This window comes from Scylla paramamosain, chromosome 36, assembly GCF_035594125.1.
Source record: "Scylla paramamosain isolate STU-SP2022 chromosome 36, ASM3559412v1, whole genome shotgun sequence".
NCBI lineage: Eukaryota > Metazoa > Arthropoda > Malacostraca > Decapoda > Portunidae > Scylla > Scylla paramamosain.
In genome coordinates this window covers 8,439,408-8,444,482 of record NC_087186.1, presented here as the reverse complement: position 1 = coordinate 8,444,482, position 5,075 = coordinate 8,439,408, and the positions used below count along the sequence as shown (strand labels likewise).

General features: G+C 44.4%; 1 protein-coding gene across 1 annotated transcript in view; it reads right to left on the bottom strand.

The window, feature by feature from the left end:
• Nucleotides 1-3,161: 3,161 nt before the first annotated feature.
• The window catches only part of LOC135090763 (protein ABHD18-like), a 173,040-nt gene continuing 171,126 nt past the window's right edge, over nt 3,162-5,075 (bottom strand). The window contains exon 13 of the transcript XR_010262107.1: nt 3,162-3,176. The gene's annotated coding sequence lies outside the window, so the exon portion shown is untranslated. The remainder of the gene's footprint in view (nt 3,177-5,075) is intronic.

Genomic DNA, 5,075 nt, shown 5'->3' with positions numbered 1-5,075 from the left:
CAAATGGGGAGATATCAAAGGGAAGGGAATGACAGGCAGGAAGTTTTAGAAGTGATAGAAAACGGATGCAGGTTTGAAAGGAAGACTACAGTACATAAATTTCTTGTAGGAATTTACATAATCTGCATTCTTCCCTCGTCTTTTCTCCCCGTCCAGTGTCCCATTTTCTTTCTTGCCCTCACTTCCACACTCTCCTTCCTTCACCTTCCCCTCCTTCTTTCTTCTATCCCTCCTCCTTCTACTCCTCCTCCTCCTCCTCCTCCTCCTCCTCTTCCTCCTCTTCCCTCCCTCCCACCAAAGCTCTTCCTGTCCCTTTCTCTCTTTACGATTTATGGTTCTCCTTCGTACAGAAAAAAGTTAACCATGCCGCTGCCTCCTCCTCCTCCTCCTCCTCCTCCTCCTCCTCCTCCTCCTCCTCCTCCTCCTCCTCTTCCTCTTTATTCTTCTTCTCTTCCTCCACCTCCTGCTGTTTTCCTGTTCTTCCACCGTATTCTTCTCCACCTCCTACTGCTTCCATTATTCCTCCTCCTCCTCCTCCTCCTCCTCCTCCTCCTCCTCCTCCTCCTCCTCCTCCTCTCCTATTCTTCCTTCTATTTCTTCTCCGGTTCCTGATATTTTATTCTTGTTTTTCTACTAATTCTCCTCCTCCTGCTCCTCCTCCTCCTCCTCTCTCCACCCAGCCTTCCATTAGATGCAAGGGAAGAATACAAACCCCGGACTATTTAAAGGTAGCACAAAGGTTACGTAGCGCAAAGAAACTGAGATAAACTGAATAGGAAGGAAAAAATGTACAAATGAGAGAGAGAGAGAGAGAGAGAGAGAGAGAGAGAGAGAGAGAGAGAGAGAGAGAGAGAGAGAGAGAAAGAGAATATGACTGAAACTCCCAATCCACTGTTCTCTCCACCTTTCTCATTCCCATTAACAGGTGAGTCACTTTACTCTCTCTCTCTCTCTCTCTCTCTCTCTCTCTCTCTCTCTCTCTCTCTCTCTCTCTCTCTCTCTCTCTCTCTCTCCCCTTACAGCTTCCCATCATGCCCTTCACACTTTCCCATCACCCAATCGAAGCCTTTCCCCTCAAACTGATACCCTCTTTTACCCTCGATTTTATTCTTTCACTCCTACCTTGCTCTCACTCCTGCTTTCCTAAACTCTCTCTCTCTCACCTCATATCTATATTTTCCTAGGTCCCTAAAATATCTTCCCTCATACCTGTGTCTCTCTTTTCTCATGCCTACCCCCCTCACTCCCCTTTCCCTCATTCTGTAAAAGCTTTCCCCTCATACCTCTCCCTAATTATTAGGTGAAAATGCAAATTCACCTGCACACTCACAACTTTTCTCACTCTTACCTTTCCACACATTTTTTTCTTATCTTTAAATAGTCTTTTTTTTAACTCTTATATCAGCGCATGTTTTCCCTTCACTCTAAATCACCGTAAATCACTCTATTGCTAATTCATACTCGTAACTTACCATACTTTTCCGTAATTCTTTCTTAACTCTTACACTATCACACTATTTTTTTTCCACCCTTAACTGAAATCCCTCCATTCCTAACCCATTCATTACACACTTTCCCCTCACCTTTACTCGTTCTTAACCTCACTCTTCACACTATCACACCCTAAACTCACTCATAACCTACCCTAACCAAACCTAACCATACCATTTCACACTTTTCCCTCACCTTAACTCACTTCAAACCCCACACTTCACCCTGTCACACCCTAAACTCAACCTAACCCATACCATTCCACACTTTTCCCTTACCTTAAGCTCACCCTTAACCTCACACCCTAAACTCACTCCTCTCGCACTGCACCCTATCACACTACCCCTGCACCCTTTATACCACCTTCTTTCCATGCCACACTCCTCCATCACCTTCTATCATGGCCTTCCTTCAACCCAACCAACTTTGCACCTCCCCACCTTTCCATCAGTCACCGCGCTGTCCCCGACCCAGCAACACCTGCCCGCTGCAATGGCGAGGCAGGCTGGTGAGGTCACTGCTGGCTGCCTGTACACCAATATCCCGTGTCTGTGTGATGGCTTCATTCATCCGCCAGATCAAAAGACAGTGTTAGGGACTTAGTGAGAGAGTGAGCGAGAGAGTGAGAGTGAGAGAGGGAGATAGAGGAAGAGAATGAGAGAGAGAGAGAGAGAGAGAGAGAGAGAGAGAGAGAGAGAGAGAGAGAGAGAGAGAGAGAGAGAGAGAGAGAGAGAGAGAGAGAGAGAGAGAGAGAGAGAGAGAGAGAGAGAGAGAGAGAGAGAAATATACATCGAGAGAGGTTCACAGACAGACAAATAGAAAGACACAGACACACAGACGGACCGACGGACGGACAGATAGACAGACACATGTTGACATACAAGCAGACATACAGACAGGCACACATAATCAAACTTAGCGGCAAATAGACTTTTAAAAAACGGATAGAGAGAAACAGACACAGATAAATAGAGAGAGAAAGAGAGAGAGAGAGAGAGAGAGAGAGAGAGAGAGAGAGAGAGAGAGAGAGAGAGAGAGAGAGAGAGAGAGAGAGAGAGAGAGAGAGAGAGAGAGAGAGAGAGAGAGAGAGAGAGAGAGAGAGAGAGAGAGAGAGAGTGTGTGTGTGTGTGTGTGTGTCACTATATACGTTCGCTTGCTTTTAAGAATTCGGTGCATTATGGAGCGAGCAAAAAGTGAAATAATATTCGCCTCTTTGCCGCTTGTCGAGTTTGCTTTTTATATTTGGAGTCTGAAAATGCGTGACATATGAGAGGCTACATTTATTTGAATTTGCTTTATGAAGACAGATGAGAAGGATTATTCTTATATTATTTTCCCCCGATGCCTAAAAGGACTGCCGCCCGCCTGCATTTTTCTTATTAGGAGTTTTGAAAATTTATTCGAGGATTCTTCATAATTAAATCTCTTCTCTCCAGGTAGTTATTCTAATTTAGGAAACGCTGTTATGTCATTAATTTAAAGTAAGGTGGGCCGTAAATCTCCCCCTCCGTAACCCGCGTGAGAGAGAGAGAGAGAGAGAGAGAGAGAGAGAGAGAGAGAGAGAGAGAGAGAGAGAGAGAGAGAGAGAGAGAGAGAGAGAGAGAGAGAGAGAGAGAGAGAGAGAGAGAGAGAACCATACCTTCACAGATGTTCTTAGTGCTGGTCAAATCATCTTCCTTTCTTGCCTGTAAGAAAAAGAGAAAATTACTAAACATTGAAAACAACGGTCAGCTGTGAGAGAGAGAGAGAGAGAGAGAGAGAGAGAGAGAGAGAGAGAGAGAGAGAGAGAGAGAGAGAGAGAGAGAGAGAGAGAGAGAGAGACTAACATGTTGGTTGATGACACGCCAACTTATATTCGTTTTCTTTACAGTTTCCTCCTCCTCCTCCTCTTCCTCCTCCTCCTTCTGCAGGATCTCGAATCTGTCAACATCCCTTTGTTCCAAAAGTTCGTGCCCACTAACCCCAAACACACGATCAGTCATGCTCTCCCCCTTTTTTCCCCTCTCCCCTCACCCCTCTCCCACTAATACTATTTTTCCCCTCCTCTTTCCTCCTCCTCTCCTATGCTCCGCTCCGTCAGTCATCTGTTCTTTTTTTTTATTATTATTCTTCCCTCCTCTCCTCCTCTCTTCTCTCTCTCTCTCTTTCTCTCCATGGTTTCTCCTCCTCCCTCTCCCTTCCTCAGCTCCCTTTCCATAATCAGGTTTCTCTTCCTCCCCTCCTCCTCTCTTTCCATGATGAGCTTTCTCTCTCTCTCTCTCTCTCTCTCTCTCTCTCTCTCTCTCTCTCTCTCTCTCTCTCTCTCTCTCTCTCTCTCTCTCTCTCTCTCTCTCTCTCTCTCTCTCTTCCTCGCCATTTCCTTCCAGCCCCTTTCCTGGTCTTTCTTCCAAACCATCGTATTTTCTCCCCTCCTCGCCTTCCCTTCTGTAGCTCCTTGCACTTGTCTCCTCTCCCTTCCTTTACCCGTTACCCTCTTCTCCCCTCGTCTCATTCCTTTCTTCCTCTCCTCCTCCTCCTCCTCCTCTGCTTCTTTTTTACCCTACTCTTCTCGTGTCCTCCATTTCCACACTTGTTCTATATATTTTCTATTTATACCAGTGCAGTATCCTCTTCATGCGCCCTCCGTCTCCTCTCGTGATGTGTGTGTGTGTGTGTGTGTGTGTGTGTGTGTGTGTGTGTGTGTGTGTGTGTGTGTGTGTGTGTGTGTGTGTGTGTGTGTGTGTGTGTGTGTGTGTGTGTGTGTGTGTGTGTGTGTGTGTGTGTGCGCAATTGAGAAAATGTGACGCTGCATTGTTTAAAAATTTGTGTTCTTATGTGCACAGGTGAGGAAATAAGAAATGTTATATTCTTAAAAATGTTAGTGTTTGTTTGTGTCTGTGTGTGTGTACAGTTGAGGGAATGTGACGTTGTATTCTTGATAAAAAAAGAAAAAAAAATGCTGTGTTTCTATGTGTGTACAGATGTGGATGTACGTTAATGCCATGTTGTATACAATGTTTCGAGAACCACCACCACCACCACCACCACCACCACCGACAACAGGAACAAATCAGAATAAGACTTTTTTTTCGAATCTCTCAATATAAATCAGTTCATTATTTCAGTATACCAATTTCTACTCGCTTTATACACTTGAAATTCAGTGTCCATTGTGACTTTAATTTTGAAGGAGTGTTGGGTTGGGTTAGGCCTATGGGAAGTTAAAGTTAGGCTAGCTTTGTGTTAGGGATAAATTAGGTTAGGTTAGGTATGAGGTAATGCTAATAATGAAAGTTCTTTGGAAAGGTTAAGTTAGGTTAGAATAAGTTTGTTAGATTATGGTTAGTTTAGGTTAGGTATGAAGTGGTGGTAGTGAAAGTTCTTGAGTTTGGGTAGGTGAGGTTACGCTGGTTTGGTTACGTTAAGTAAAGTTAGGGTTTCGTTAGAGTTAAGTTACGTTAAGCAAGAAGTAGTGCTAAAAGTGAAGAGTTACGTTAAGCAAGAAGTAGTGCTAAAAGTGAAAATGGTTAGGTTAGGTATGAGATTTATTCTTACTGCAATAGTTTTCTTGCTTTCTGTTTTTCCTCCACGTAGGTTTCTTTCCC